Source organism: Leptonychotes weddellii, chromosome 5, assembly GCF_054177405.1.
Source record: "Leptonychotes weddellii isolate Sample4059 chromosome 5, ASM5417740v2, whole genome shotgun sequence".
Taxonomy (NCBI): domain Eukaryota; kingdom Metazoa; phylum Chordata; class Mammalia; order Carnivora; family Phocidae; genus Leptonychotes; species Leptonychotes weddellii.
The window spans coordinates 118298507-118323763 of NC_138373.1; the positions used below are offsets into that span (position 1 = coordinate 118298507).

Sequence of the window (25257 nt, forward strand, 5' to 3'; positions counted from 1 at the left end):
TAAATCTTTTTTTTAAAAATGAAGTTGAACTTGATGATTTTCCCATTATCATCATTGAAAAGCACTGGGTGCCACTACGTGCAAAATCTCCTTCTCTAAGCCAAGAAAAACCTACATATTGTGGGAAAAGAGAAATGTGGTTGCTAGCCAATTCCTCTATAACCATCCATCACATCTCTTGATTTCCAGTCTTTCTCCTTGGAGCCCAGTTTATATACATAATGTTGCGTTTGCTTTACTGCTACCATGCACAAAGAGAATTCTTCTACGATAAACTAAATTCATTGTCAGGGTCCATATATTCCATTGCTGAACTCATTCTTTGATCTTAAGGTAATATTTTCTGACTTTGGTGACATTACATCTGGGTCATTCAAAATAACTAAAAAATTATTAAACATATGACCCAGCTTTCAACAGAGTGGAAAAGGGGTAAAGAAAAGAAAGAATCATAGCTCATTCTCTTTCCCACTGAAACGGGATGGATGAATCACACAGAATCACAGTTTCAAAGAGCCAGCTTTTATGTCTGAGCTCCAATCAACTGTATCATGCTTCATTAATTTATAAGCAGCCTGGAGTATATAAACAATCTGTGTAAAAAATCAACTAAGCTTAAACCTCTTTGTAGAGGTTTCTAATTTGGTAAGCAGCTTTCTTCTTTACTATTATAATCAAAGAGTTTTCATCCTTAAAAACACATACTGTATACTCCACCCATACACAGAAATGACTATCCCACTGATATTCTACTTTCTGAACCAGAATCACCCACTCCTATTGCTTTAGGAGCCATTATAAGAGAAACACTTGCAACTCTTGACTACCTTATAGGAACAAGGAGGAGAAAAAAATACCTGGAAAATAAAACCAGTTTAGGGGAGCTGACCCTATCTGGTTTCCTCATTGGAATGACATTAATCCTAGATTCATTTAGGTTAGAAAAGCATCTTTAGAGTGTAAATACTATTTTGTAAGTTATGTGACTATTTTCCAATTACATTTTAGTATGATTTGCTTGACCCAATTGTTTTCCTTGTCATGATGGATTGAGGTGAATAGCACCCTCGTTTGGGAGTTTTGACTGGATTATGGGAGGCAGGTAACCATGGCATATAGAGCCATGGGGGGAGGGTCAGATGTTAAGAGTTTGCCGTGGAGCACTTAGTGGGGTACAGCAGTTCTAAGAATTGAGGCCAAATGGCAGGAGTGAAGTATGGAAAGGAAGGTGAGGCAATGCCAAAATTAAATTTCATGTGTTTCAAAATTTTGTTCTGCTAATCCAAAAATAGAAAAAGAAACTCTTCTTGCTCTTCTTCACATATCCTTTCTCTTGGATTCCAGAATTCTCAGTAGTATTCACTAAAAAGAGAGAGAGAGAGAGATTTTGTCTTGTCTTGATTCAGTTGGTAAGCTCTCAAGTGCACAACGATCTCAGGCTTGTATTTCTCAATGATATGTCCGTTCCCTATATGAACTACCTGACATGCTGAAAGCTCCTTTTCCATAGGATTTACAATTTACAGTATTATGAAATAATGTACATGGAGGCTGGAAGGATAATTGTTTGGATGCACATACTTAAATTTAGAAATTTCAAAATATTAATGATACTATCAGGATTCCAGCTGCAAAGTTGGTGAGATTCACTTTCCAGAAGGTCACCAAAATAGTGTGCTTTTTAAGTTTAGGCCCTGAAGGAGTATAAAGTTGCAAAATTCCAGAAAGATCAAATTGGTTGCATTGCTAAATTGAAAACTAATTCAACAAGACCCAATTGCACATGAGACAAAGTTCTTCCCCACCACACCCTAATCCGCCGAAACATATTGAACAAATCATTTGGCTAAAGAAGTGGGAATACTATTCACAATTACCTTATCATCAAGGAACAACTAGGGACAAATTTTGTTCCAAATATTGGAAACCAATTTTGAACCATGTTGGAAGACTTCACTATACCCTGCAGAATGTCTTGCCTGTGGCTTATTGCCTATTGCCTATTGAATCGAGTGAAGTTGAAAAGAAAAAAAAAAAAGGGAAAATCCATTGTTGCTGTGTTTCAGCAGTAAACAGAAAGCAAAGAAGAGCTTTAGCTCAAAGAGCCTTAGGGTTTAGAAATAAGTTGATAAATGTGTATATATATATATATATGTATTTCTTCATATGTTTATTTCATTATTTATTCCATACTTCATATGAAATCAGATTAATAAATACAACTTTAAATTCCCTATTATAGAGGGATGATTGCTGGTTTGATTAAGCAGCCTTCAAACTGAATGTGCAAGTCACATAATTACTTTAACCAGCCAGCCATTTGGGCTGTCCATGTGATGGAAAACAAATATGTTGTATGTGAGTCTCCTCTAGTTTTGACAGCATAGACCAAATAATACTTTTGAGAAATGTTTTACTATGGGCTCTGGTTAGGTAATAAGGACCCTGCCATTCATCCACATTCACTGACATGCTCTAAGTCCTTTCCAAAGCCATCTGTTTGCTTTTATGAAAGCACAGACTGAGTACCGTTAGGTTATTAATTGGTATGGAAGTTTGCAGGACACAAAATTAAACTGTAGCAGTATTCCTCAAGACTACCTGATTACAGAGAGAGAAAAAGAGGGAGTGTGTGCTATTTTACCACCGTTGGGGTTTAGAGTTTCAGAAGCATACATTATGCTCAAGAGTCTAGTATACCTGAGAACGTGATACTCTCAATAGGAATTTATTTAGCTTCCAAATGATCCATTAAGAAAGTTAAAAAGTATAAGAAATATTCTCAACCACTGTTTAGCAAACAACTTTTTTAGTGCTTGTAGGTGAGCCCAAAAGACACTAGTGTATAACTATAATAAAAGTTATGTGTCCCAGGACCTTTTGCCAAGATCATTTATATCTTATTTTGTTAGCCATACTTTTGAGGATTACCCAAGCTCTTTGCTGTTTGCACTTACTTTCCCTCCTCCAGGAAATGGAGGAAAGCATCCCCTCTGGGAAAGTAGCTTTCTCCCCTCCAAGAAAGAGGCTAACATCTCCTACATCCATATATCACTTCTCACCCAATTCTTCTTCTTTTTTTTAAAGATTTTATTTATTCATTTGAGACACAGAGATACAGAAAGAAAGAGAGAGCATGAGTGGGGGGAGAGGCAGATGGAGAGGGAGAAGCAGGCTCCCCGCTGAGCCAGGAGCCCCATGTGGGGCTCAATCCCAGGACCCTGGGATCATGAACTGAGCTGAAGGCTGACGCTTAACCATCTGAGCCACCCAGGCGCCCCAGACTTCTCACCCAATTCTAAAGATGTATAAGAATAGGCCATAAATTCATTTACCTGCTAGGAGTTACTATGTGTAAAAGATAGTGAAGATGTTTCAAACTGGCGAAATTTTAAATTGTCTCTGGATCTTTATGTGTATTCTTTGGAGATAATAAGTAATTGCTGGTTACTTTAAAACATCTTTGTCTTACACTAATTCAAAAAGATATATGTATCCCATGTTTATTGCAGCATTATTTACAATAGCCAAATCATGGAAGCAGCCCAAGTGTCCACTGATAGATGAATATATATATATATATATATATATGAATACACACACACACACACACACACACACACACACACACTGGAGTATTACTTGGCCGTAAAAAAGAATGAAGTCTTGCCATTTGCAACAACATGGATGGATCTAGACAGTATAATGCTAAGTGAAATAAGTCAGTCAGAGAAAGACAAATATATAATTTCACTCATATGTGGAATTTAAGGAACAAAACAAATGAACAAAGAAAAAAAGAGACAAGCCAAAAACAGCCTCTTAACTATAGAGAACAAACGATGGTCACCAGAGGGGAGGTGGGTGGGGGATGGCTGAAGGGGATTAAGAGAACACATGATGAGCACTGAGTAATGTGTAGCACTGTTGAATCACTATATTGTACACCTGAAACAATATAACACTGAATGTTAACTACACTGGAATTAAAATTTTTTTAAATGGAAAAAAAAATCTTTGTGTTTATTATCAACTAAATCTTGAACCTCACTTCAGGTTTGCTAGAATTATGTAATTAGACCCAGAAGTTTCTCATCAGTCTGGGGAATCCCAATGAATAATGAGATTATTATTTATTATAATATCATTTAGATTGACCGGAAATGCTCTCCTAAAGTAACTTAAAAATCCCTATTTAACTAAGGCCACGAGAAATTCAATGTTATTTACTTAAAATAAAGATGACAAGGAATTAATTAATCTTTATATAATAACAAATTGCCAAGAATGCTACATGCAAACATGGCTTTAAAAATCTATAGCTGAAACCTTTCTGCTCAACTTGTTCCTGCAGAAAATGGCACCCCCCCTTCAGTTACTCAAGTCTTCTAGAAGCCTGCGAATCTGCCATCTCCCTTTGCTGTCCACATTTCATCCGCAGGTCGTTTGGACTCCATCCCCTAAATATTTCTGGAATGTATCCACAGACACAATGCCCATCCAGGACATCATTGACTGTCACCTGGGTTACTCCGCCAGATCTGTCTCCAGACTTGTTCTCCTTTTGGCTATTCTCCAAATAGTAGTCAAAATAATCTTTCTAAAATAAATATCATCATTTTTTTTTCTCCTGCTAAACAACCATTAAATTACCTCCCTTAATCCTTGTGATAAAAGCCAAACTCAGTTGGTTAAGCAACTGACTTTCGATTTCAGCTCAGGTCATGATCTCAGGGTCGTGAGATCAAGCATGGAGACCACTTGAGATTCTCTCTCTCTCCCTCTGCACGCCCCCCCCCAAAAAAAGCCAAACTCCTTAACGTGGCCTAAGTCCCACTTTGCCTCCTTCTGCCCACTCCAGTCTCATCTGCTGATCATCACCCATTCTCATTCCTTCACCCAACTGCATTTCCTTGATCCCTCAAAACTGAGTTAGATGGACTACAAAGAATGCCAATAGCTTCCTGTATCGTATGTTTTTGATAACTGCTTGTTTAATTTTGTGTTTTTCCTAATATACTCTGGAGGTGACAAGAGAGTAGGGATTGGTCTATCTTTGTTCAAAACTGTATCCTCAGCTCCCAGCACTGAGCCTAACAAAACTTAAGCGCTCAAAAGATGCTATCTGAACAGATGGATAAGGCAAATCACAAAGAAATAAAAAGAAGGATATAGCCATCGGGGGGAAATAACTTCATGCCAATACAACAGACCAAGAGTAATTTCTTTTTTAGCTAATGACTGATACAAAAAAGGAAAACAATATATAAATGTGTACAGGAAAAGAAAAAATAGTTCACAAAAGTGTAAAAATAGTACTCTATAGTAAACATACAGGCAATTTTAGCCACACTTCAGCAAAAATATCCTCTTTCCATGTAAAATGATTGGGAGATTTTGCTTTCTAATAGAAGGTAATGCTAGCAGTTTAGCAAGGTATGGTGAAAAGAATAATGCCATGTAATTTAAGTTTAAACTGGTCCAATTGTTTTTGAAACGATTAATGAATAATCTTAATGGGTATAACCCTTAGGAACTCATCTTATACAAGCAATTCTAAATGTGAGAGATTTATAAAACTACACAAAGCAGCCTTATTTTCAGCAGTAAAAAATCAGAAGCAATCTAAAAATTCAATAGAATAGACTATGTAAGACATGATGCATCCTCTTTTTGGATTATTATGTAATTTTTATGAGAATGATTAAGAAGCAATAGAAAAATATGCTTATGATAAACCTAAAAATAATATAAAATTTTAAGTACAGTATGATTAAGTATATAAAAACTAGGAATACAAAAAGGCTGAAAGTAGTTTTGTTTAGCAGTCACAATTTTTCTGTTAATTCAGTGAAAACAGAACTTGTGCCTGAATTATCCTTAAATTTCCACTTTACTTTGTTCATGAGAGGTGGTCTAATAATTATATCTTTGTTATGAAGAAATAAAAATACTTTCCATTGGCTTTGATTTTGCTATTTTGATAGGTGTTTTGGGAAAAATAAGAGAAAGAATCACAATGACTCAAAACCATGTCATGTATGCATGTTTCCTTTGTTTGCATGGTACCATTATTATTAAGAGGATAGTTACTCAAGTTCTTTTGAAATAGTATCATAAAAAGCACCCAATGTGTTTCTTACAATCCATTCCTATATTCATAAAGAAAAAATTTAATGGTTGGAAATGTCTGTGTTGTAACATGGTATAAAATAAGTTATTGCTTAGCCTCATGTAAATGGATACTACAGACTGATGGGAAACTTAGCTACCAAATTACAAAATCACAGAAAAATGTCACCATTCAATCTCCAAGGGATCCTTCTTCAAACAGGGATTGTGTAAAATCAGACATCCAGATAGGATTAGTCATGAGAGATTTACTGGAGGAAATACCTGTGAGGAAAGATAAGGCAAGGAGCCAGAGGAGGCTGGACGACCTGTCAGACCATGATAGAAGCTGACCCCCATGAAGGGAAGGGGGAAGAATGGAAGGTTGGATAGGAAGCATCTTAGACTGCAGTGCAATTCTAAGAAAGTGCAGCGAGGTTGCTGGGAAGTCCTTGAGAAAAGTCTCCCACCAGAGGAATTCTTTCTCTCCCAGGAATGGCCCTGTCTTAGTATTTCTACCACTGTTCAGTCACAGACTTGAAATAGCCCATGGTAAGTATGGCTTCCACGTGAATGCAGTAATATATTTAGAGCACAGTGGCTGGGACCATCAGTTAATTACGCCCTCTGCAACAGGAGCTCTGAGAGGCTCTTTCTCATGGCTGCCACAGGCTTCAATATTTAATTACATTCAGAATAGAGCATCTTATTTTATAAAAGAGCATCTATTCCAATGTTTGCTCAAAGGAGCCACCCGGTTATTTGATGGCATTTTTTGATGTAAGATGACCATGTGTTTCTCATGACAACAGCCCCTGGCAATAATTAGGAAAGCATATATCTCCATTGTTTGGGTGGCAAAACTGAGGTAGGGAGAAGCTAAGGGACCTACCGAAGTTAAAAATAAATACCAAACTAGAACCCAAATCACTGTTGTTTTAGTATAAGAAGGTTCCTTTCCTTTTACATTCATATACGTAGAAATATAATAGAAATTTCAGGATGTTAGCATAGATGACATGTAAATATCCAAGACTAAACGGCTCTCAAGATCACTGTTGCATATTATAAGAAAGGAGAGTTCACAGTTAAATACATTTATTTCAGAATAAAACCAAAAGACCCAGCTGTTTATTCATAAACTTTCCTGAGAGACATTGATTTTTCATCAATTATTTCATTTTCTGACTAAGGTTTTCTTCAACAAATCTTGAGAGTACATACTCAGTTTTGAAGTACAACCAAAAAAAGAAGTCTAATGTCTTTCTGGCCACTGGGCACAAAGAAGTTGTTGTGGGTTTTTTTGAAGATTTTAAAATGTTCTCTTTTTTTTAAGATTTTATTTATTTGAGGCGGGGGCGGGGAGAGCAAGCAAGCAAGAGAGCACAAGCAGGGAGAGGGGCAAAGGTAGAGGGAGAAGCAGACTCCCCACTGAGCAGGAGCTCAATCCCAGGGCCCTGGGATCAGACCTGAGTTGAAGGCAGATACTTCACCAACTGAGCCACCCAGGCGCCCCAAAGAAGTTATTTAATGCCTTTAAAATAACTCTTAGTTCCAAATATTCTGATCTGACCCACACAGAAAATAGGTTCCTCCTTTAATTCTATACATGTAATGATGTGTTTTTAGGTAATTCCCACCTTAAAAATGACTGTTTTGCTCTGCCCAACTATTATGAGATTGGTTTCCTATACTTTATTAAGCCAAATTTTAAAGTGAGCAAATTAGGGACATTTGAAAACTTAATTAAGTCCTTAAGACAAAATAGCTATAACTTTATTTATGATGACCTATTGATCTAAAAAAAAATTGGTTATGTTCAAGGAGTAGTTTATTGGCATGAGATACTTATATCACTTCAATTCCTGTAAACATCATGACGGATTTGATTTTCCAAAGATCAAGCACATGTCTGTCCTACATCAAAACCACCTCTAACCTTATCGTCTCTATTGGTGGGTGCTCTTAGTTCCAAATTTTAGGATTTAAGATTTTTCCAGGATCTTATGAATATTATGTTAACAGGTTTTTGGGCAGGGAGGGGGATGGATGCTAAACTTACTAAAAACATCATTTCCAAGGCACCCTTTGAATGACATCCAAGGTTGGTTTTTCTTGGATTTCTTTTCTGATCTTGAGAAAAATGCATGAATTTTCTTAGGCAGGACATGTATTCAAAATGATGAGCTACATTAGTCATCCCCATTAAGGTACATTATTCTTAAAATAAAATTAAATTAAATTCATTGCCATAGAAAATTTGTTTCCTCAGACTTCAAAGAATGAAATTCTCTGTTTCTTTATAACAACAGTTATAGCAGTACAAGTTTTAGGGACCATGATCACCAGATTTTAAATTGAGCCTGAAACAGCCTACCTCAAAGACCTCTCTCGGGCAGTTAAGTAACTTTATCTTTTTCTTCTCAAGCCATCTACATAGCTAAACAGAACAAACTCACATCATTTATTTTGCACATTTGACTCCACTCCTTTGGGATAAAATCATTTTCTGGATGAAACGGAACTGCAAAGGGTGTCCATACATTTGATCATTTAGGAGGAAATAGAACATACACTCCCTATTCAACATACATTAGGTCACTGGCATTTTTGCATAATGATTTCATAAAAATATAATCATGTGCATGACTGAAAATAAATTTATTTAAATTCCACTCAGTAAAAAAAAAAAGCATTCGAGGAAGTAATTCAAAAAGTTTAAGAACAATGATTTGTCTTTTTTCAGTTAAAATTACTCAAACATATTTAAATTCAAAATCAACCAGGGGCAAAATAATCAGAGAATCTTGGAGCTTGAAAGAATCTCAGAGGTTATTTTAACTGAGACACAGTTTTAGAACTATGTAATACAGACCCAAATTAACATTGGCTTACCCAGGATGAAAGTTAATTTTTCTCTCATGCAACATTGCAGACTTAGGCAAACATTGCTGGTAGGATTACTCTCGTCTATGAAGTCATCTAGGGACTGAGGATCCATCTATCATGTTGTCCTGCCATCACTAGTGTGATACTTTGTCCACATGATCAAAATTGATCATCACCAAATTCTTACTTCAGGTACAACCTGAATATTGCACACATCACTTCTGGCCCTGTACCACTGGGCAGAAGTCAGTCACGTGGCCATTCCCAGACACAAAGGAGGCTGGGAATCAGCCACACCTAGATGCAAAGAAGGCTGGGAGTAGAGTGTTTATTCTAAACCCACATGTGCCCAACTGATATTCAATTATTACGCAAGAACAGAAGAAATTTTAGAAGATTAAAAGTCTGGGCCCCGGAGGTCACTTTAGATCCAATATATGACACAAATAAAAACTGAACTCTGATTGAAGAGAGAAGTTGGTCCCCCATCCATGTCCTCTTGATTCCTCATGAGTTTCCTCTAAGAACTAGGGTTTTGTAAGACACATTTAGAAACCATTGCTGTAGACAAAGGATGAAAAACTAAAATGTCTAAAAAGGTCAGGCAGCTAAAGTAAATAAATGTAGCAAGTCGACTGGGTCCTCTGGCTGGCAGCTGGAGCAACCTCAAGAGAACATTCCCAATTACAACAAAAAGGGTCTGCTGCACTCCACACCAACATAAAGCTGTGGGCCCTAAGTTACCAGACATTCTAAGTTTTCAAGAGAAACCAGAAATCTGCATTTTAGTGAAATCTCCTGCTTTTTTGATATTGGTTACTAAGTTAACACATCTTATGATACTGTGAAGGCCGAAAACACATTTGCAAACCAGATTTACTTAAGGGTCACTCCATACAATCTCTATTCATCCAGACCAATCATTTAATTTTCTAGACAAGGAAACTGAGGCCTAGAGTGACTAATTGATTAGCCAGGGTCACCCAGTTAGCCACACCTGGTTAGGTTTTTTTGTCTTTCAGTTTAGTGCTCCTTACTACACTATACCATCATAAAATGCCACTGTGAATGTCAGAATAAACGAGGAAGACAAACACTGGAAAATAATTCCCCTAAAAGTCATCTAATTCTATGCTACAATTTAGGGTTCAGCTTTGAAATGAAATATTTAGCAGCAGATCAAGTATGTGTCCTATGCCCCATTCTCTCTGAACCCCATCACTGAAAGTAAGAGCTGTTCTGTTTTCTGCTTGCCTGGCCTGGATTTGCCAGAGCCCCGGCTGCCTGATCAGGAACACATGAGGCCGGGAAGGGTCAAAGTATATCACTGGCAACCACCCAGTAGCCAATCTTGCCTCTCTCCAGCATGGCCCATTTAATTGCACACTCATATCATATCAGTGGCAGATTTATAGCAAAACACATTTTTCACTTTTATGTGTATTTTTTTTTTCTGTGTGCTGTAAAGTTATATGGTTAAAATATTTTTGGCTGAAAAATTTAAATATATGGACATGGATAACATTTATCTTCTAAATGCCTGAGTGGAACTAAATTTTTCATGGATTAGTTATATGGTACTTGCATAAGCTGCTTTGTGACTATTTCTATTCTTTAGAAGTTCCTTGTAGGAGAATCTTATACTAAAAGTTTGTGTCAAGCATGAAAAATTACCTCACACATTATTTCTACGTTATGGTGGGGTATTTTCAGTCCAAAATTTAGATGAAGGGATGTGCTTATTTTGTGCTTTTTATACCTTGGAACTTTTGCTTTGATCAATCTTCCTACTACTTAAATTAAAAAAAAATTTTGGTCCAGTGAATGTTATCGTAAATACATAGTAAGGCTGGAAATGTAAGTAGTCTACACCCATATAGTAATTCAAAAAGATATTTAGTTTTCAAACTTGAATTTTTACTAATTTAAAATCATTAGAGCTTTTTTTTTTTTTAATCTGAGGTTTTGGTGGTTTCTATGATACCAGCAGTTGGCAAAAGTAACGTCTATGGGGGGCCAACCTCCGAAAATAAGAGTCAAGGGGTGGATTTGGTTTGGCTGGGAAAATACAATATTTTTCCATTCCCTATTTCTTATGTCTTAAATCATCAGATTTTATTAATAAAATAAATTGAACCACATGGAACACTTCCAACATCACTGTTAGAAAAACAGAGACATGAATGGACAAACAAAGCTGCTCTATTTCCTGGTCACTTTCTATAGTCTTACCTTTTTTTAATCTTCTGTTTTTCTTTACTATTCATTCTCTCTCTCTCTCTCCTATTTATTTCCATCACAGTTCACTTGTTTCTTCTTTTAACTTTTCTCAACATTTTATCCAGTCCTGCTTCATTTTGTCACTTCACGTCTAAAAAGATTGGTGTAAATTACTTATAAATCTTGTTATCTATTACATATACAGTCTATCTTCTTGTAGATTTGCCTGATGCTTTTATAAATGTGTCCCCAGACCCCCCCCCCCAAAAAAATGGCGTAAGTATTCTTATGTGCTGAATTGGGTCTCCCACCACCACCACCATCAAATTAATATGTTGAACTCCTAATCCTCAGTATCTCAGAAGGTAACTATTTGGACATAAGGTCTTTAAAGAGGTAATTAAGGTTAAATGAGATCATTAGGGTGGCTCCTAATCCAATATGACCTATCTTTATAAGAGATTGGGACACAGATACAGAAGGAAGACCATGTGAGGACATAGAAAGAAGATGGCCTTCTACCAGCCAAGGAGAGAGGCCTCAGAAGAAATCAACCCTGCCAGCACCTTGATCTTGGACTTCTAGCCTCCAGGACTTGGAGAAAATAAATTACTATAGTTTGAGTCACCTAGTCTGTACTTTCTTAGGGCAGCCCTAACAAACTAATTCCAGTAACATTCAAAAATCGAGTTTAAGATAACAAATCTTTGCAAGTTACACTTTTTTTTTTTGAAGACTTTATTTATTTGAGAGAGAGAGAGTGAGAGAGAGCACGAGAAGGGGGAGGGTTAGAGGGAGAAGCAGACTCCCCGCTGAGCAGGGAGCCCGATGAGGGAGATGAAAGATTGATCCTGCGACTCTGGGATCATGACCTGAGCCCAAGGCAGACGCTTAACGAATGAGCCACACAGGTGCCCACAAGTTACATATTTTTAACTGAAAGTTACCTTTTAAGACACCATTCATAATATCCACTATATGAAATGTAGTAGGATAATATAAAATTTCACATTTTCTAGTGCATCTGAAAGAGTAATTTTCTCAGATGCATAGTAATTCACTTGCCTTTTCTTTCCTTCAGCTTTTTTATCTATTGAACAAAGAGATCAAGTAAAAAATCTTTTTCTATGTTTCTCTAGCTCTAAAAATCTAATTCTGTATGTTTGTCTCCCTGATGACAGCGTTAAGCATTGTTTTTTAGCACCCAGCCCCCCACCACTCACACACAAAGATGCATTAAATACAGTGAATGTTTTCAGTTGCTGATCTTTTTCCAGGCACCTTTTAACTTCAACCTAAATATAAGCATTGCATTTTCACTACATCTATAGTAAACATTTGTTGTCTTCAAAAAAAAAAAATGGATTCTTTTCCTTCCTCTGCTAAAGAAAACAGCTAAAGAAAAAAGTGGCAGCTTTTGTTACAATAAACAGAGAGCTAAGGTAAGAACATGACAGAAAGATAAAATCTTAAGCAATGAGAGTCAGAGAAGAAAATTTAACTAGCAGTGCTGAGAAGGCAAGAAAGAAGATTATTCAAGAAGCATAGTGAAGAGCAAAATCAGTTTCAGCTGGATTCAATGTGAATTACTTCATATACATGACATTGAATCAGTTATAAGTTAATGGATTTACATGAATATTTAGTCATTGAGCACTCACCAAATGAAATGCGTCTTTCCTTCCCCTCCCTCAATTTCACTTATCACCCTTCTCAAAGACAAATAGGACGCCAAACCTCAGGAGTAGAGGAGATAAAAAGAAGTTGTCAACAAGTCCACAACTCGGTGGAGACTTTACTGGTTTGATCTTGTCTTGCTTCCCTTTTTAAGAGTACAGATAAATTGAGTAATTGCATTTACCATGTGAAAGGAGAGAAGGAAGCAAAGGGGAAAATATTGAGAATAGTTGCAGGGGCAGACAACTGGGCAAAGAAAACAAAAGATAGATCAAAGATGGGATCTCCCTCTCTCCCTCCTTCGCCTCCCCCTCTCTCTTTCTTGCCAACCCTTCCACTCTTTTTCCCTATTTCCCTCCCTTCCTTTCTCTCATCTTCCAAATTCTTGATCTCCTTGGCTCCTTTGAAACTTCCAAGCTGTCTCTCGCACCTAATAACCTAGTTCCTTAGGGTGCCATTCTTGTTCTTCTGCTCTTTTCACTCTTTACTTATGACCTTAGTGCTTTGGAAGGAAGGAAGGTGGTGGTGGGTCGTTTTTCAAGAGAATATCTTCTCATATAAATTCCCATTATTCCTAACCTAGTCATGCCCAGTGGTCACAGTTTTTGTTCAAAAGTGGAAAAATTCTAGCTATTGTCCCTCTTTACATTAGCATCCTCTGCTGATTTGCAGATGATTTAGCAGAAATGTCTTCTACTTGATCAGCCATAGAGTTCCTTCAAAGAATACATTTCCTTGAAAGTCAGGCTAAGGAAATCAAGTTCTGTAGTTAAAAAGCATTATCCTTGGGGCACCTGGGTGGCTCAGTCAGTTAAGCGTCTGCCTTCAGCTCAGGTCATGATCTCAGGGTCCTGGGATTGAGTCCCTCATGGGGCTCCCCGCTCAGCGGGGTAGTCTGCCTCTCCCCCACCTCTCCTGTGCTCTCTCTCTCTCTCTGTTCTCTCTTTCTCCCTCAAATAAAGAAATAAAATCTTAAAAAAAAAAAGCATTATCCTTGCCATTATTGTCAGGCTGTCCTCCTTAGACTACAAGGATACTGAGAATTATATCCTTCAATCATTTGCGAGGAAAGGTTTTTACCCCAGAATTTCTAATGACTGTGCATACAGTCAGAATAAAATGCTTCCCAAGGATAACATGATCTTGGAGTAGAGCATTTTTTAACTTCACTAGGAAGTTTAGAGTGATGGGATCTAGAGCAGTGAGCGGCTATTGGTTTTTATTCCATGATTTCCTACAGATTAAGAGCTGCAGTGGTCCAGTTGGGGCTTAACTATGAAATTCTAGCATTTATAAAGACTGTCCTTAGAGGTTTACTCATCTTTGTCTATTTATTGCTACCCATACAAAACATCTTCTGAGAAACACAGTGGGATCTAGAGTGGGGTATGGGGTGCAGTCGGGGAGTTGAATAATAGTGAACAAACCCAAGTTTGTTCAACTAATGATAATAGCTAGCATACATTCAGCACGTACTACATGTATTGGTAAACCATTTAACTCCACATCCACTCTGAAACTGAAGCAGAATCTATGTGTAAAACAGTTGCTTTGTGGTACAGCAAAGTTTGATAGACAAATGGCATACAAAGAAGCACATAATGAAAGGTTTTTATTCTGCTTTGAAGTGAACAACATGTCAGGCACTGCTGTGATTACAAAAGTCTGTGAAGCCAAGTCTTGTGTAATAATTTTTTACTATCCTGAATCCAAGACCAGGAGAGTAAAGTAGTTAAGAGATGACTTAAAAGACTTAGCAGTAGCTCCAATCAATAATCACAGGTTTAAATTTCAAAACAGAATCAACAATTAAAGGAAGGAATTGTTGTTTATATCCCGGTGCATCTGTCTCAAAAGTACACTTTGGGAGACGTTAGTCTTCGATGAGTCCTATGTGAGGTGTCAGGGTCCAAACTACTCACTACTGGTCCATTATGGTCAATACCAGTCCATTACGAGATAAAGAGCTTATACCGCAATGTAATCAACATACCGCTCCCTTTGCTGAGAACATCTCACACCCCCCAAAAAGAAGAAAAATGTCCAGTTGAATTAGATTGTGCGTAGTAAAGAAATTGGTCTAGATTCTGGTGCTAGCTTCTGATTTAATTGCAACAGAGAGCAGTTTGTGGACTGACAGTAGCTTACACAATACAGTTTGAATAGCAATGTTGTACAACATCCAGTCTTTGTCAGCTAGAAATTATATTCAATTGCTAATAGCAGAGACCCAACTACAAGTGAATTAGGGGATTCTTCTCTCATGGAAAAGATGTGAGAGAGTATATGGGACTTCTATGTCCATCGCAAGTGAGTTCTCCCAGATCCACCAAATCATAAGGCTGGGTGGGCCTGCAGCATCCCATCAGATGGAAAGGTACATCTGGGATCAGCGGCTGGTGGGGCTGCAAGCAAGCTGTGCAAGAGGTGCCCTCGTGTTATCTGCCATGGTCCCGCCAGCACCTCTCCCCAAGCTCCTACCGGCGGCCTCCTGAGAAGTCCATTATGATCAGGTAGTGGAGGAGGGAAATGGCCAAGCTTGTTTCTACAGACTGATCAGTTCAATAAGTGAGTGTAAGCCAAAAACGGGTGGTTGCCACTCCACAGCCTCACACAGGGTGGCCCCGAATGCAAGTGGGGAAGGAAAGCCTCCCAATAAATAGGGCTTCAGATTGTCCACCCGGTCACCCACTTTGCGTGGAAAGACAAGAAGCTTAAGGCAAGAATAAATATGGCATGAAGAATAAATAATAAGGTTAAAGGCAAAGAGGTCTGGGAAGGGGAGTGGGGAAAGTACAGCATGTTATCCAACAGAAGCTTCCACCACCGAGAAAATAATAAATAAAGAAGCAGACAATGAACATCAGCAACCTGCATCCTAGACCACCCTATTCCTGGCACAGTGGGCCCATGAACAGGATAGCCATGGAGGCAGGATTGGAAGCATGGACCTGACCGCATGGGTTCCCTGTCACCAAAGCTGATTAAATATTGTTTCTGCCGAAAATCCAAACCTGCCAGCAATCGAGCCCGATACTGAGCCCCCCAGTATGGCACCAACTCTCCAGACCAACTTGGTACCATATTGATTACATTAGACTCCTTTCATCCTGAAAAATGCAGCCATGTATCTTGACTAAAATCAACACATATTCCCAATATGGGTTTGCCTTCTTTGCCTGCAGGACCTCAGCCAGCACCATTATCCAAGTGCTTACAGAATGTGTGACCTACTGACTGGGCATCCCACATAACATTGCAGGGTACAAAAGGACCCACTTAAAAGCAAAGGAAGTTAGCACCTGATTATGGGATCTTCTGTCTAAATATAAAGATGCGTTAACTTTCTATTGCCCACTGGACTACACATCTGGATATCAAATAAGACTTGACCCATCATTCTATCTGAATCCCTTAGTTTTCTAAAGCCTTTCTCTGACAATTTGGGCCTCAGCCAGACTGCCTTCCCTAGTGCTCCATTTTAACTTTTATTGTCCCCTTCAGGAGATAGTTAAGGTGTCCATTATCCCTATTTCTCTCTTCTTTTTATATCTTATCTTATTCTTATGGAGTCTTGCCCTTGCTATATATAATACAGCTCTTGGAATTTATCATAATTCGTAAAAATCATAAAAATCCCAACGTAATGTTGCCATCCAAACTGAGTTATAGCAATGTCCTTTTGGTTCTTGTAAAATAAAAAATAAAAACCATATTAAAACAGATAGTACCTTCTAGCAGGCTAGTGGTTACAAAAGAAGAATCAGGTTGCTGTAACAGACTGGGGAATTATGTCCTCCAACCCCTCTGAATAAGTGTTCTCTCTTTAAACTGATAAAAAACAATTTTTTTTTTTTAATTTTTCCTTCATCTGCCTCTACAAAATACAGGCAGGATCAAATTTTGTTACCTCTGATTTTTCCATTTTCTCTTTATCTTATGTTTTCTCTTCAAATCTGTGAGAGGCCTGGAATGAATATGTTCCTCCTCAGGCTGAAGATTTTTAAGCCTGTATTAGATGCAATTTTCCCAATATGCCAACCACGTGAGCACAAGCCGACCGATTCCTCAATATTCACAAAGTCGCTTATAATATAAGTAGGTTCACAGTAGTTTCCTTTATCAACATTAACTTCTATCTGCTCCCAGAAAAAAGAAAATTTCTACATCTGTTTTTTTCTAGTCCCCATTTCTGTGCCTTTTATTCACATTTCCATTGCCATGTTCTATTTTATTCAGCCAGCTTAAAATATCACAGTGCTTCTTTATCCACATAACATTGTCTTCTCATTTCTGTAATATGCATTTTTTTCTTTTAATAAAATCTTGGCCTGCTTAGCTGTATTCCTGGAACATCAAGCCAGAAGTTCTTATTTTTTTCCAGTTATTTCTTCCAAAATTTATCACACGTTACTTTACTCTTGAAGCTTACATCATCCTCTTTTATCCCTCACAAGGAATGAATACAAATATGCCTCTTGGAGTAACTCTTAGTAATTTGATTGTCCAAACCCCCATAACATAATCCCCAGGCAGCCTAGGCTGATTTATCTTTTGAATCTTTCTGACAATAAAATGTGGCTGAAACAATTCTGTGATGTCTGTGTTTCATGGCTTTGAATAGATTTTCCCTCTCCCATTTTGGCCTTCGCTTTGTTTACTTAAGATCTCGGGAAGAACAGGAGAGATCTGAAAGAAAATACACCGTCATATCTCAATAACACATAAACCTTAAACAGTCCTCTTTGCACATCACTGACCTTACTCCTTCCTTTGTTCTCTTTTTTTTTCAAGCATGAATTCCCCCTCTCCTGGATTGTTCCAGTGGATACGAAGCCTTTCCTGACTAACGGCACCATGAGCCATCCCTCTGTTTTGAAGTCCCCTAGCATTTAACATCAAAAAAATGGAATCAATCACTGCGTATTTGTTGTAGACATATTGCTAGATGTGTGTGTGTGTGTGTGTGTGTGTGCACGAGCATGTGCACTTGCTCGTGCAGACAATTGCCTGGACTCATCAGCCAAAGGTCTCTTTCTTCTTTTGCAGCATGATTTCGGTCTATACAAATGCTGGAAATGTAACCGTGAATAGATGCTTGAGGTAGTATATTAATTTGGCCATTATTCCTTCATCTAGCATTTATCAAGCATCTATTCAGTGTCACTCACCGTGCTAACGGCTCAGTCAAGTGGTCCCAGCTTCCAACAGCTCATAGTCTGGAGAAAAAAGAAAAACAAGAAAACAGGTAGTGACAACAGAGTATAAAATCTACATGAGGATATGGAATTGACAAAGAAAACCCCCTAAATCAGTGTAAGAAGAGGGTGGAGGAAGGAATGGAAAGAGAAGGACCAGTAGAAGTTCCCTGGGCAGAGGAACAGGCGGGGCAGAGTGCCCCAGGCAGAAGGCAAAGCAAAGAAGGTGGGGTACTGAGGTTTTTATGGAACGGTTGGGGTGACGTGCATGGTGCCGTACAGCTACAGAGACAAGCTCGGGAAGATGGTGGGAGATGAAGCTAACAAAGCAGTAAGAGCCAGTTTCGAAGGGACTTTGTAGGGCATGTTGAAGAGTTTGCCCTCTGTCTCAGCCCATTACTTATGTGGGCTCTAGTCACCAGACTTCTGACTAGCACGGGGAAAGAGGTTCTGGGCTCTGTCTGCTGTCTGATTTCTGCTGCTCCGTACTTGAAGCTCCTTTAATTCCAGGCTGTACTCCCAATCTCATGATCTACCTCTCCAAATTATCCCAAACGCCATTGCCAGATTAACTGTATTGCTGTATTTTATCTCTTACATCCAAAAACCTTCGGTGTTTCATTGCATACCAAACGCAGCAGAAACACCTACACAGCAGGACTCGCCATGAATCTCCACTACCATTTCCCATTTCCCCCGTAAATACACCTTTTCCACGTGGGTGCTATGGTTTCCCAACTCTATGCCCTTCCTCGAAATGTCCTTTCTGTTTTTCATCTGCTCAAGCCTTTCCAGTCTTCCAGATGCGTGTCCAATGTAATTTGTTTCCTTGGAATCAATAATGAACTGCATTTCTATTGTCTTTTAGCCCTTATTGTATTGTGCCCTGTAGGTCTATGTATTTCTTTTATTCATCTGACTAAAACAATTGCTCCTTGAGGGTCAGAACTGTGTCTTGGTCACCTTTTTTAAATTTTTAATAGTACATAACACCATTTCTTGAGCAGAGATGCTAGGCAAATATTAAATTGGAACATATTAAACTGATGACTATTAGCGAAGCTCAATCGATTTACTCTTCTCCTCCTCAGTGACCACAGTAGTTACTTTATCACCTCAACTCCTTTTATTATGTTATTTACAAGGAAGGTAGAGGCTGATGTTTTATCTCTATCTTATAGAAAAAAATATTTGGATGTTAAGAATTTAAGAAGTTTAAGTGTTTGGGGACTGGAATCTAAGTTCCTGACACCTACTCAGCGTTTGTTTAGATAATGCTAGATCCAGGATTCCTTTCCTGGAAGGGATTAAAAGGGAAGCTTTAAAAAATATATTAAGGGTTATTTTTACTACTGTTTACCACCAGTGCTGGGAGAAAAACATAATGGGAAAGTTGTTAAATCACTAAAAAAATAAGTTTGGGGCTTCTAATTTTATAATTCAGGGACATGAAGACCTCACTTACAGAGATAGAAAGTTAAGAGGTAGTTTGGAGTGCTCTGGGTTCATTTGAACTGTTTTGGGTTAATTTGTTGAAAGTCAATTGATTCAAAGCCATTTCAGCACATGGCAAACCCACCAAAAGACCATCTGGAGGAAACTGTCAGCTTCATATCCTGAGGTTACAGGAAACTTGGTTGCAACCATTTGAGGGCAGTTTCAGGGCCGGGACGTGAGCCCACCAAAATAGAAAAGGCTATAAACTGGGTTTAAGAAAAAGACTGCCCGCTCACAGATAAAGCATTAAGCATTGAGCAACACCAGGCATCTGAATTATAAAATATGCATGAAATCAGCGCCCAGCTAAGTTGAGCAGATAAATCCTTACTCAAATAGCTGAGGTGTAAAGGCTATGGCAAAACTAAAACTTTGAAAAAATCCTCCATAATTCATCAGTCTTGACAAATTGATTTTTTGGAAATTGATTTTCAGTGAATTGTCCTGATTCTAGTTTGGATAAATACCTAGCCTCAATTGCTTACACATTCTTCTATCAAAGTTTCAGGTTTGTGTATGGACATGATAGCTGGTCTCTGATCCAAGACCTTCATCTGTACCTTAACCATATCCTACCTAGTATTACTTTTCCTTATATCCTTCTTTCAAGATTTTAAGTTCTATGAAAGTTGGGACCAGACACTACACCTTATGACTCTTCATGTTCCTAGTACCTTGCACACTTGTATTTGGTAGACAGAGCACTCACCCGACTGCCTCACCTTTGAGAGGAACCCTCAAAAGATGATTCACCCCTTATTGTCATTCAGTAGTTTCACCTCCAATATGAATGACAGTGTTACTATTACAACTAAATCAAGAGTATTCTGGAGCCAAATGAAGTTTTCCTGCCCTCTTCTGACCCCATCCAACTTGACCAAAGTCTTTTCCTTTTCTTAAGTAGAAACTGGAAAAGGAACCATATATCATCCCTCTAAACCTACCAATTATTGGGTAATTTTCATTTAATAAACTTTGAATTGCAAGAGGTTTCTGTTATTGATAATGCTTACTTTTACCAAGAATGTGAATTATTTCAACAACTTTTTCTTTCTGTTTTGTAATGACACAAAGCTTAACCAGAAAGCAGAGCTTCTCAACCTATGAAACTGAGTTTCTGGCTATTTTTATTATTTTAGATAAATAATAATGGCCATTATTGGTGGCTCCACCCTCCCCCTTGATATTATGACCCTTGGATGACCCACCTTTATCTCTCACCCTGAGGGAAGAAGGTCCTCCCATGTCTGGTATCTGAGAAAGTTCTATGTTTCAGATGTCCTAAACTATCCTATAATTACCCCCTGATTCCTGATTCCCAGCCCTTGGAAGACTATAGTCTGGTCCAGTCTTGTGCTGTTTGAAGCTCATTTATTAGCTTGTTATTAAAGCCCAAGTTTATCCTCTTGTAAAATCTGATTAATACCCACTGTTCTAAGCTACACTTTGTTTATATGCTATCACAGCATTTTACATATTATATTTTAGCTATACCCACGCCTGACTTTCCCACTAGATTGTGAACATATTTTTGCTCTTTGTCCTCAATTGGACAGTTGTCTCCAATGGTATATGCTTTCACACTAGGGATAGCCATCTTTTCTGGATGTGAAATGACTAGATTCCCAAATACTCTACAGTGTAGTCTAATCAAATCCTAAAACTACTAGAACATGAGGTCCATGATGCATCCCAGCTTATAGAACAGTGCCTGGCAAGAGTCAGTGCTAGTCTCAGTCATGTTTATGATACAAAAGAATACTTTGTTAATACGCAACAATATGACATCCTTGCTCAGCAGGGAGCCTGTTTCTCCCTTTGTCTGCCACTCCCCCTGCTTGTGCTCTCTCTCTCTCTGTCAAATCTTTAAAAAAAATATGCAACAATATACAGGAACAGTGTTACCTCAGTCTTTTTAGATATTTGTAAACTGTAAAGACTCCAATATTCCTTTCACACCTTAGAGACAATACATAGTCTAAGACTTTTATATAACAGTGATTCCTAAATTTTTCATCACTGATGTTTTTCATTCATGTGGTTTCACAAGAACACCCTTATTGGAATACTCAAATAATTGTCATTTTTTTAAGCTTCACAGGTTCTGGGCTTTCCTGTTTCCTAAGTGACTGCCACACCCACATGGGAACTCAAGGGACTGCTGTTAACTTAGGTAGAAAGAGTAGTCCATTGGGAGAACGTGAAGAACCAAGCCACTGTACCCCGGAGGTTTCCCAGGTGCTCTGAGAAGTCTAGACTGTTTCCTGACATGGCATGTCCAGGGGCCCTCAACCAGATGGGGTTCAGGAGCTCTGTAGGAAAGAACTTAAACCTGGCCAGCAAATGTGGCTCGGATGTGCTCCCACGGGACTGAAGCTCTCGAAGAGAGCAGACTGGAGGAAAGGAAGGTAGAGCATCGAAAGAAAAACTGCCCAAGTGGAGACAAAGTCTGGCCACATGGGCAGAGTGAGCTTCAAGAGAGCCAAGAATCCAGGAACTGGGTCCGATCGCTGGCTCTGTGCCTGGTGGGAGCACGAGTGGAGGGGAGCCGGGGATAGACACTGGGCCACCAGCAAGTGGTCAATAGGGATGGCAGCAGATCAGTGCTGTGTGCTGGAACAAAGGAATCGTGGAAAGTAGCTACAAGAGCAGAAAGTGTCAGATGGAGGGGCAGAGGCTCGAATTATGTGTGAGACCTTCCTGGATTTGGTGAAAACCCAATGGGGTAGGAAGGGCTGCCTCTCCTACCAAACAATGCTCGGAACATGGGTTCCCACCCACCACCTCCAGCTAGAGAAAATACAAGTTGCATCAGGGAGAAGCATTAAGCGGAAAGGAAAGAAACACATCTTTAAAAATTCAAGTCATGTCACCAGGTCAGCTGCTGGCGGCTTTTGCAACAGAAATGTATCCTCCTGTCAAAAGAAAACACCATGCTGGAAAGCCTCCGTGTCATGACACTTAGGAGCGAAGCTCCTGTTTCCCTAGATGGGAAATGGACGTGTGGTCCCACACAAGCCGTGCCAGGAAGACACGCTTACCCTCAGGACATAGTATTTCAGGCTCATTCAGCGGGAGTGGGTTAAAGGGAAATATGGAAAGGAATGACTCATCAACTCACTGGTACCTTGGCAAGAGTTGGTGCATCCAAGTTCCAAGACCGCAGAGAATGCAGGGTCCAAAGAGGGTAAGGCCTGGAGCAAGGGCCCAAGGAACCTGAAATAACACACACAACAGCTTACTATCAGCTGGGTAACAGGCGTTCCTTGCATGTTTTCATTTACTCATTTAATCCTCAAAAAACAGCCTTATGAGGTAGGGACTGTTGTTATGCCCTCATTTTACAGATGAGGGACCTGAGGCACAGAAGGCTGAGAAACTTGCCCAAAGTCACACAGGTACGAAGGAGCACAGCTGAGCTTCCAACCCAAACACCCTGGCTCCTTACCTGGCTGCCCCCATGTCCTTCAGACGATGCTTCTCTAGCACTGACTCTGTGCCACATTCCCTTCCAAGTATTTTGCATAGGTTAGGACATTAAAGGTTGAAGAGTACAGGTAAGGGCAGAGGAAAATAAAATTTACCTAGGGTTTCCTCTGTCATGGGGGTAGCTTTTTAAAAAAAGAAAATAATTAGGATACACTCATCTCCACTACTGCAACATGCAATCTGATCGGGAAACTAGTATAAAGAGAACCACAGCTACAATGAAGATCTTGATTTTTATTTTTTATTTTTTATTTTTTATTTTTTATTTTTTTTTAAAGATTTTATTTATTTATATGACAGAGAGATACACAGCGGGAGAGGGAGCACAAGCAAGGGGAGTGGGTGAGGGAGAAGCAGGCTCCCCGCTGAGCAGGGAGCCTGATGTGGGACTCGATCCCAGGACCCTGGGATCATGACCCGAGCCGAAGGCAGACGCTTAACCATCTGAGCCACCCAGGTGCCCAAGATCTTGATTTTTAAAATCACAGGATTCCAATGAAAAATACAATAAGTGGTCTTGCATCACTAAGCTATAGAATAGAACAGGACAATGAAAGTGAATCAAAAAGAAATAGTGCTAAATATTTCAACCTGAGTAGATGTCCCAAACTAAAAATGTTGATTGTGAAAAATTTCAAGTTGCAGAATGGTACATGAAGTGTGAAATCACTTATATAAGCTTTTTTAACAGCTTTATTGAGGTAAAACTTAGTGTATACATTTGAATGAGTTTGGACATATGCACAATCCAAAAGCTGATGAACTAAGTCTGTGTGCTTAATGATGTAGTTGATCTACATTCTGACATAGGTGCCTTATCCTCTAGTAGACTTGTAACACTTTTTAGACCAGGAATGAACCATTTATCTCGTAAAGCACAACAAAAATGAAAAATGTGAAATAAACATCTGCCTTAAAAGTTTATCAGTAACTTCCTATGTACACATAGATTTTACACAGTAGTTGACAATCTTTTTACACAGTAATTTTGATGAGTTCCTATAATAAGACAGGTGGCCACAAAAGATAGAAATTAGTCTTGTTCTCCATGGTCTCTTTCCCCCTCAACTGTATTGCCCTTCAGATAAGGAGAAAAAGAAGTCCATATTAGTATTGTTCTCCATGGTCTTTTCCCCCCTCAACTGTATTGCCCTTCAGATAGGGAGAAAAAGAAGTCCATGTTTGTGCAGTGTCAAAGATTTTCCCAGTTGCTGGAGGTTCAATCCAAGAACATGCTGACAGAGTGGGACACTGGCATTCATACAGAGACGGCACAGGATGACTGTGATTCTTTTCACTTCAGGTTTACAGTCACTTGCTTTGGCTTGTCAGTTATAGCATAAATATCTCCATCGCCATAAAAATGTGACACCATCCTATCTGGGTACCACCATCTGAAAGATCATAAGCCCTAGTTTATGGACAAGAGAGAAATTTCCACAAACTATATCAGTCAATGTCCAGCCAGGAAAACAGAAACCACTCTGGTCATATCAAACAGAGAGAATTTAATACAGGAAATGCATTACAAAGATATTGGAAGAACTCCATGAGCCAGAAGAGATAAGTTCACCCAAAGATCAGTAACTGCAGAGAATCACTACCGTGCTTAGAACCAGAGAAGTGAAAGGGGAAACGGCAGGACCCAGAACCCCCAGTGTGAGCCTCCGAGGCTGCTGAGAACCCCCTACTGCCAATGCCGCTGTTGGGGCCCCTGGCGCCAGTGCCTGCTTAAACACCCCCACCCCCGCTGCCTTTGGAGCTGCACCGACTGAGAGAACCCAGAGCTCACACTGGCCAGTGGCCTCTCCTACCAAAAGCCCCTGCCAGAAGCCACGAGGGAAAAAAAAAAAAGTTTCTTCCCTCTTTCCAGTTCCCAATTACCTGCCAATGTCTCCCATTAATAGAGCTTAACAGGAAGGCAACTGGCGAGGGAACCTGGGGAAAATAGCTTGCAGGCTTTCAGCCCCAAATGTGGAGAGGAGTATAGAGAAGAGGAGGGATAGAACTCAGAGATCAGATACTCTCAGCGATTCACTAGAGCATCTTTTATATTTTCAAGAGGAGTCCATTTGCCTTCTTAGAAACAAAGAAATAGAACAATTACTTCAAAACTCTAGTCAATTTTTTGAGGCTTTTTCTCCTAGAAATATCTGTATATCTATATTTCTATCTA

The 25257-nt window shown here is 39.0% G+C and overlaps 1 long non-coding RNA gene across 1 annotated transcript in view; it reads right to left on the reverse strand.

The window, feature by feature from the left end:
• Positions 1 to 18068: 18068 nt before the first annotated feature.
• The window catches only part of LOC145721441 (uncharacterized), a 106068-nt gene continuing 98879 nt past the window's right edge, over positions 18069 to 25257 (reverse strand). The window contains exons 2-3 of the long non-coding RNA XR_014145117.1: positions 22720 to 22808; positions 18069 to 18116 (exon numbers count right to left, since the gene is read on the reverse strand). This is a non-coding gene — a long non-coding RNA (uncharacterized LOC145721441). The remainder of the gene's footprint in view (positions 18117 to 22719; positions 22809 to 25257) is intronic.